The sequence below is a fragment of the Stigmatopora nigra genome, unplaced genomic scaffold (assembly GCF_051989575.1).
Source record: "Stigmatopora nigra isolate UIUO_SnigA unplaced genomic scaffold, RoL_Snig_1.1 HiC_scaffold_33, whole genome shotgun sequence".
Taxonomy (NCBI): Eukaryota; Metazoa; Chordata; class Actinopteri; order Syngnathiformes; family Syngnathidae; genus Stigmatopora; species Stigmatopora nigra.
In genome coordinates this window covers 68911-77544 of record NW_027551612.1, presented here as the reverse complement: position 1 = coordinate 77544, position 8634 = coordinate 68911, and the positions used below count along the sequence as shown (strand labels likewise).

The 8634-nt window shown below is 64.8% G+C and overlaps 1 pseudogene; it reads left to right on the top strand.

The window, feature by feature from the left end:
- The first annotated feature begins 229 nt into the window (after positions 1-229).
- The window catches only part of LOC144192951 (titin-like), a 42823-nt pseudogene continuing 34418 nt past the window's right edge, over positions 230-8634 (top strand).

Sequence of the window (8634 nt, the reverse complement as noted above, 5' to 3'; positions counted from 1 at the left end):
GTTTGGGTTAGGGTTATGGGTATGATATGGGTTATGGTTTGGGTTATGGTTTGGGTTATGGTTTGGGTTATGGTTTGGGTTATGGTTTGGGTTATGGTTTGGGTTATGGTTTGGGTTATGGTTTGGGTTATGGTTTGGGTTATGGTTTGGGTTATGGTTTGGGTTATGGTTTGGGTTATGGTTTGGGTTATGGTTTGGGTTATGGTTTGGGTTATGGTTTGGGTTATGGTTAACGGTGCGCCTGAAAATTCCCATTGCGGGGAAGCCCACCCCCAAGGTGTCCTGGAAGAAGGGCGAGGAGGAAGACTTGAGCGACGGCGGCCGCGTTTGCGCCGAATCCTCGGCGGTCAACACCACGCTTCTGATCAGGGATTGCCAGAGGAGCGACGCCTCCAAGTACACCGTCGCCCTGAGGAATAGCGCCGGCAGCAAGGAGTCCACCGTCTTTATCAGGTAACGGGTCGGAGGAAACTCCTCCTGGCCGCCACGCCTGTGCGCTGGCCTTGCGCTGGCCATTCGCTGACCACGGTCTGTCTTTCTTGCAGGGTGGTGGGTAAGCCCGGCATCCCCGTGGGACCGGTCAAGTTCAAGGACGTGACGGCCGACGGGGCCACGCTGAAGTGGGCCGCCCCCAAAGACGACGGGGGCTCGGAGATCACCAATTACATCCTGGAAAAGCGCGACTCAGTCACCAACATGTGGGTGACCGTCTCCTCGGCGGTGGACAAGAATGCCTTCAGGGTGACGGCTCTCCACGAGGGCACGGAATACGTCTTCCGCGTCTGTGCCGAGAACAAGTACGGCGTGGGCGAGGGACTCAAGTCGGAGCCCGTGGTGGCCAAACATCCCTTCGGTGAGTTCTTCTTTCCCTCGGCTCCCCTGAACTTGACTTTGAAGGCCGGCCCCTGAGAGCCTCTCTGTGTATTTTCTTCCTCCAGACTTGCCCGACGCCCCGCCTCCGCCGCAGGTCGTGAGCATGCGTCACGACTCGGCCTACCTGGCCTGGTCCGACCCCAGGAAGACCGGCGGCTCACCCATAACAGGTAGCGTGCCACCGGCAGAATTTGGGCCGGCTTGCGGCCTAGTGGCGCTCCTTTCTTTGGCAGCCCCTCCGTTGCTATTTGCGTTGATAGGTGGAAAATCTAGTCCTGCGTGGGTACCCACAACGTGACACCTAAATGCCATTTAATGGCGGGACTGTCGCATTGCGCCGCGTGGGTTGCCTCGGTAGGCTTGGCAGTTGTTTGTTTTAACCGAGTCATCTGAAAAATGCTAAACATACCATACGCTAACTGTACACGAGTAATGCCACAGATCACCTCGCGAGTATTTGCCGAGGGCCACGCCGCGGGTTGGCCCCCGGCCGTGCCGCACGTCGCCCGTCTGACCCTCTGACACGTTTCAACTGGTCGCACAGGGTATCACGTGGAGTTCAAGGAGCGGAACAGCATGTTGTGGAAGCGCTCCAGTCCCACCGCCCTGAGAATGAAGGAACACAAGGCCACGGGGCTGACCGAGGGCCTGGAGTACGAATTCAGGGTCACGGCCATCAACTTGGCCGGCATCGGCAGACCCAGTCCGCCCACCGAGCCCGCCGTGGCCCTGGATCCCATCGGTGAGTGAGCCCAGTCGGCCTAAACTGCCGCTATTGTCCTTCCGGCTAAACGCGTCGCCGTGTGTGTGTGTCCAGACGCTCCGGGCAAACCCCAACCCGTTAGCGTCACCAGAAGTGCGGTGACCCTCCAGTGGGCGGAGCCGCAGTTTGACGGCGGCCACAGGCTGACGGGCTACATCGTGGAGAGGCGGGACCTTCCTTCCAAGATCTGGGTGAAGAGCAACAGCGGCAACGTGGTGGAGCCCGCCTACACCGTCACCCAACTCCAAGAGGGCTGCAAATACGAATTCCGAATCCGGGCCAAGAACGCCGCCGGAGCCCTCAGACCGCCGTCCGAGCAGACGCATACCATCGTCTGCGTGGACGAATACGGTGAGTCGGACTGGCCAGCCGGCCGACCGGCACTCTCCGGACGGCGAATCGTGACCCCCTTTTTCCCTTCCCGTCCAAAACCGCCCCCACCATCCTCATCGACGCTCAGGTGAGGGAGGCCGGGGTGACGGTCAGAGCCGGCGAAACGGCGGTGATCACGGCCACCGGCATTCTGGGCAAGCCGCCGCCGGCCTCGCGCTGGTCCAAGGGAGGAAAGGACTTGAAGCCCTCCGAAGTGGTCCACATCGAGCAGACGGCCGACGACGGCGGCGGCGACATCCTCGGCTACGCCGTGGAGAAGAAGGAGAAGAAGGGCAGCAGGTGGCTCAGGGTCTCCAAGAAGTCGCTGACCGAGCTGAACTACGCCGTGACCGGCCTGACCGAAGGCTTGCAGTACGAGTTCCGCGTCTCGGCCGAGAACAAAGCCGGCTACGGGGAGCCCGGCGAGCCCTCGCTACCGGTCACCACCGTCGTCGCCACCTGTGAGTCGTAACCGAGGCCCGCCCGGCCGGGCAAAATGCCCAATGGAAAAATGTCCGCGCCGTCGCTAATCTTCCACTCCTCCCGGCGGCAGATGTTCCCGGTCCGCCCGTCAACCCCAGGGTGACGGACACCGGCCAGACCACGGCCACTCTCAATTGGGGAAAACCACTGGACAACGGCGGGCTCCACGTCACCGGCTACGTGATCGAGCACCGCAAAGAAGGCGCGGAGGAATGGATCAAGGACACGGCGCCCTCGTCCCCCCTGAGAATCACCGAGTTCGTGGTGCCCGGACTGGAAAACGCCGGCAGATACCACTTCCGGATTAGGGCCGTCAACCCCAAGGGTACGGGCCCAGCGGCCCAAACGGCGGAACTGGTGGAGGTGGCGGAGCGCGCCGCCCAGCCGGACCTGGAATTGGACGCCGAGCTGAGGCGCACCCTGGTGGTCAAGGTCGGATGCCCCGTGCGCCTCTTTGTGCCCATCGGGGGACGTCCCGCGCCACCGTGCCCCGCGCCGTCATCGACAGCACCGAGTCCTACACCATGCTGCTGATTCCCGAGAGCGTCCGGACGGACGCCGGCAGATACCAGCTGACCCTGGAGAACTCGGCGGGGAAGAAGAGCGGCGATATTCACGTCCGAGTGCTGGATTCGCCCGGGCCGCCGCTCAACCTCAAAGCGGCGGGCGTGGACAAGGAATCCATCGTCCTGGAGTGGGAGATGCCGCTGGTTGACGGCGGCACCAAGGTCACCAATTACATTATCGAGAAGAGGGAGTCCACACGCAAGGCCTTCGCCACCGTGGTGACCCACTGCCCCACCACCCGGGTCAGGATGGGCGATCTGGGCGAGGGCTGCGAGTACTACTTCCGCGTCTACGGCGAGAACGAGTACAGCGTGGGCGAAGGCGCCGAGACCCCCGATCCAATCCGCGCCTCGCAGGCGCCGGGCCCCCCGGCGAGCATCGTGCCCGTGGACGTGACCAAGAACTCGGTCAGCCTGGCCTGGACCAAACCCAAGCACGACGGAGGCAGCCGGCTGACGGGCTACGTCCTGGAAGCCCAGAAGAGGGGCACCGATCAGTGGGCCCACGTCAGCAGCCTGAGAGGCATGGACTTTACCGTCAAGAACCTCAACGAGAAGGAGGAATACACCTTCCGCGTGATGGCCGTCAACTACTCGGGCAGGAGCGCCCCCCGCAAGAGCAAGCCCGTGCTCGTCCGGGATTCCTCCTCCCCGCCCGACCTGGACCTGCGCGCCCTCTGCCAGGCCACCGTGGTGGCTCGGGCCGGAGAGGACATCAGGGTGGAGATTCCCGTGGCCGGACGCCCCAGGCCGGCCGTCAGCTGGCAGAAGGACGGCGGCGCCCTGAAGCTGACCCAGAGGACCAACGTGGAGCGCACCCCGACCACCGTGGTCCTCAGCGTCAAGGAATGCACCAGGGCCGACAGCGGCACCTACGCCGTGACGGCCAAGAACCTGGCGGGTACCGTCAGCGACGACGTGTGGATCAGAGTGCACGACGTCCCGGGCCCGCCCAAGGGACCCGTGCTCATCACGGAAATCTCTCGCACCTACTGCGTCTTCGCCTGGGACGCGCCGGAAAACGACGGCGGCGTCCCCATCAACAACTACGTGCTGGAGATCCGAGACACCGCCACGCAGACTTGGAGCGAGCTGACCTCCGCCGCCATCCGCACCACCTTCAAGGCCACCCGCCTGACCACGGGCTCGGAGTACCAGTTCCGGGTCAGGGCCAAAAACCGCTACGGCGTGGGCCCGGCCATAACCTCCGAGTCGGTGGTGGCCGCCTACCCCTTCAAAGTTCCGGGACCGCCCGGCACGCCCCGGGTGGTGGCCTTCACCAAGGACTCCATAACCGTCGGCTGGAACGAGCCCGTGTCCGACGGCGGGGACCAAGTGGCCGGCTACCACGTGGAGAGGAAGGAGCGGAGCAGCATCACGTGGCAGAGAATCAGCCTGGGTCTGGTCAAAGGGAACCTCCTCAAGTCCAGCGGCCTGGAGGACGGCGCCGCCTACGAGTTCCGCGTCATGGCGGAGAACAAGGCCGGCATCGGCAAGGCCAGCAAGGCCTCGGAGCCCATCGTGGCCCTGGACCCGGTGGACCCCCCGGGCGCGCCCGTGCCCACCTCGGTCACCGACAACGCCGTCACCGTGTCCTGGACCAAGCCCGAGTACGACGGCGGATTCAAGATCACCGGCTACACGGTGGAGAGGCGAGAACTGCCCGCCGGTCGCTGGACGAAGGCCAACTTCACCAACGTCACGGAGAGCGCCTTCACCGTCAGCGGACTGACCCGCGACGCGCTCTACCAGTTCCGCGTGACGGCGAGGAACTCTGCCGGAGCCGTGAGCGCCCCGTCGGAGCCCTCGGAGCCCGTGGCCTGCAAGGACGACGGGGTGGAGCCGCGCATCATGGTGGACGCCGTCTTCAAGGACGTGCTCCTGGTCAAGGCCGGGGAGTCCTTCAAGCTGGACGCCGACGTAGCCGGGCGACCCGCCCCCCGCCTGACTTGGACCAAGAACCAAAAGGAAGTGGAGAACACCTTCAAGCTGGACGTCAAGCACGGCGAGCTGACCTCCACGCTGACCAACAAGGACTCTGTCCGGGCCGACGGAGGAGAATTCCTCTTGACGGCCGCCAACGCCGGCGGCTTCTGCAAGCACGTCTTCAGGGTCAAAGTACTGGACAGGCCCGGCCCGCCGCTGGGACCCCTGGCCGACGACCCGTACCGGGTCCCCGACGCGCCCCGGAACCCGCTGGTGGCCGCCACCGCCGAGGATTCCATGCTGGTGAGCTGGCAGGCGCCCGAGAGCGACGGCGGGGCGCCCGTCGACAACTATCACGTGGAGAGGAAAGACCGGCAGGGCCTGCGCTGGGTCAAGTGCAACAAGAGGAAGGTGAAAGACCTGCAGTTCAAGGCCACGGGCCTGGTGGCCGGACACGAATACGAATTCCGGATCAGTGCGGAGAACGCCGCCGGCGTGGGCCCGTCCAGCCCCTCCAGCCCTCTGTACAAGGCCAGCGACGCCCTGTACAAACCGGGGCCCCCCTGCAACCCCAGAGTTCTGGACACCACCAGCTCGTCCATCACCGTGGCCTGGAACAAGCCCGCCTACGACGGCGGCTCCGACATCACCGGTTACGTGGTGGAGTGCTGCGTCCCCGCCGCCGGCAAAGAGGAGGAGGCGGAGGATTGGCGAATCGCCACGCCCAAGGAGGGACTACTGGCCACCTCCTTCACCCTGATCAATCTGACGGAGGACGCCGAGTACAAGATCAACATCTCGGCCGTCAACGGCGAGGGGATGGGCCAGGCGGCCGGCGTGCCCGGCCGGCCCAGGGCCGAGGACCGACTCCTCCCGCCGGAGCTGGACTTGGACGCCGAGCTGTGCAAGACGCTCACCCTCCGCGCCCGCTGCACCCTGCGACTCTTTGTTCCCATCAGGGGACGGCCGGCCCCGCGAGCCAAGTGGACCAAGGGAGACGACGAGCAGGCGGTGGAGAGGGCCACCGTGGACACCTACACCTCGGTGGTGGTGGGAAACGTCAACCGTTGGGACAGCGGCAAGTATAACCTGACGCTGGAGAACAGCTCTGGCTCCAAAGCCGTCTCGGTGCAAGTCAGGGTACTGGACACTCCCGGCGCTCCGCTGGACCTGAAGATCGCCGGCGTGACCTGTCGATCCGTGACGCTGAGCTGGGAAGCGCCGGCCAGCGACGGCGGCTCCGAGATCAAGAACTACATCGTGGAGAAGCGCGAATCCACCCGGAAGGCTTACGCCACCGTCAGCGCCACCTGCCACCGCACCACCTTTACGGTGGAGCCGCTCCTGGAAGGCTGCAACTACTATTTCCGGGTCTTGGCCCAGAACCAGTACGGCGTGGGCCCGCCCGTGGAGACGGGCGAATCGGTCAAAGTGTCGGAGAGACCCCAACCTCCCGGCAAGATAAGCCTGAAGGACGTCACCGAGAACAGCGTCACGCTCACCTGGGAAAAGCCCCAGCACGACGGCGGCAGCCGGGTGGGCTGCTACGTGGTGGAGCTGCAACCCAGGGGCGCCGACAAGTGGACGCAGGCCGTCGTCGTCAAGGAAACGGAAGCCACCGTGGGCGCCCTGGCCACCGGCCAGGAATACACTTTCCGCGTGGCGGCCAGGAACGACCAAGGCACCGGCGACCCCCGTCAGATCGGCGTCCCCGTGAAGGAGCTGGTGATGGCGCAGGTCGTCAAGACGCCCTTCCACACCTTCAGCGTGTTGGCGGGCCAAGACCTGACCCTGGAGCTTCCCTACGTGGCCCGGCCCAAGGCGGACGTCTCCTGGCACCGAGGCGGCCAACCGCTCAAGAGGACCACCCGCGTCAACTTTGCCGCTTCGGAAACCTTGCTGACCCTCGCCATCAAGGAGGCCCGCGGGGAGGATTTCGGAGAGTACCGGGTGGCCCTGGTCAACACGGCGGGCCGGGCCACCGCGCAGGTCGCCGTGGTGGTGCTGGACAAGCCCGGTCGGCCGCTGGGTCCCATCCGGGTGGAGGAGGTCACCTCGGACAGCGTGACCGCCTAGGGACCGCCGGAGTACGACGGCGGTTGCACCATCAACAACTACACCGCGGAGAAGAGAGACACCTCCACCACCAATTGGACCCTGGTGTCCGCCAACCTGGCCAGGTGCAAAGTGAAAGCCTGTCGCCTGAAAGCCGGCGCCGAATACCAGTTCCGGATCACGGCGGAAAACCGCTACGGCAAAGGACCGGCCCTCCAGTCCGAGTGCATCGTGGCCCAGTACCCGTACAAAGTCCCGGGCCCCCCGGGAACTCCCAGCGTGGCCTCCTCCACCAAAGACAGCATGGTGGTGACCTGGAACGAACCGGTCAGCGACGGAGGCAGCGCCGTTTTGGGCTACCATCTGGAGCGCAAGGAGAGAACCAGCATCCTCTGGGTCAAACTCAACAAATTGCTCATCAAGGAGCAAAGCTCGAAGATCTCCGGCCTGGAGGCGGGAATGGAATACGAGTTCAGAGTCTACGCCGAGAACATAGTGGGCGTGGGCAAAGTCAGCAAAGTCTCCGAGGGCCAGGTGGCCAGAGACCCCTGCGACCCCCCGGGCGCGCCCGAGGCCACCGAGATCACCGGCCATTCGGTCCGCATCGCCTGGACCAAGCCCGAGTACGACGGCGGCGCCAAGATCACCGGCTACACGGTGGAAAAGAAGGAGCTTCCCGAAGGACGCTGGTCCAAAGCCAACTTCACCAACGTCACGGAGACGGAGTACGCCGCCACGGGACTGCTTCCGGACGGCCGCTACGAGTTCCGAGTCATCGCCAGAAACGCCGCCGGGGTCGCCAGTCTCCCCTCCTACAGCAGCGGCCCCATCACCGCCAGAGATGACATCCGGCCCCCCCGCGTCAGCATGGACCCCCAGTACACTCAGACCCTGGTGGTGAAGGCGGGGGAGAGCTTCAAGATCGACGCCGACGTTCACGGAAAGCCCCCGCCCTCCATCGCCTGGCTGAAGGACCGGCAGGAAGTGGCCGACACCCCGCGCCGAGAGATCAGGAACACGGCCACCCGCGCCTGCCTGGCCGTCAAAGAAGCCCGACTCCACGACGGAGGCCTTTATACTCTCTTGCTGAAAAACCCGGGGGGTGAAAAGGCCACCCCGGTCAAGATGGTGGTCCTGGACAGACCGGGACAGGCGCAGGGCCCCCTGGCCGTGACGGACATCCTCAAGGACCGTTGCCGCCTCACGTGGCGGGAGCCGCTCCAGGACGGCGGCAGCAAGATTAGCCACTACGTGGTGGAGAGGAGAGAGAGCAGCCGGCTGGTCTGGACGGTGGTGGAGTCCGACGTGGCCGACACCTGGTTGGACGTTGCCAAGCTCCTGGAGGGCAACGAGTACGTCTTCCGAGTGCACGCCGTCAACGAGTTCGGCGCCGGCGCGCCGCTCCTGTCCGAGCCGGCCACCATCAGAGACCCCAACATGGTCCCCGGATCGCCCAGAGCTTTGGAGGTCTCGGAGGTGAAGAAGGATTCCTTGCTCCTGACCTGGGAGGCCCCCACTGACCACGGAGGCACTCCCATCACCACCTACGTCATCGAAAAGCACCGGCGGGGCGCAGACGGAAGCCACCGAGGCGTC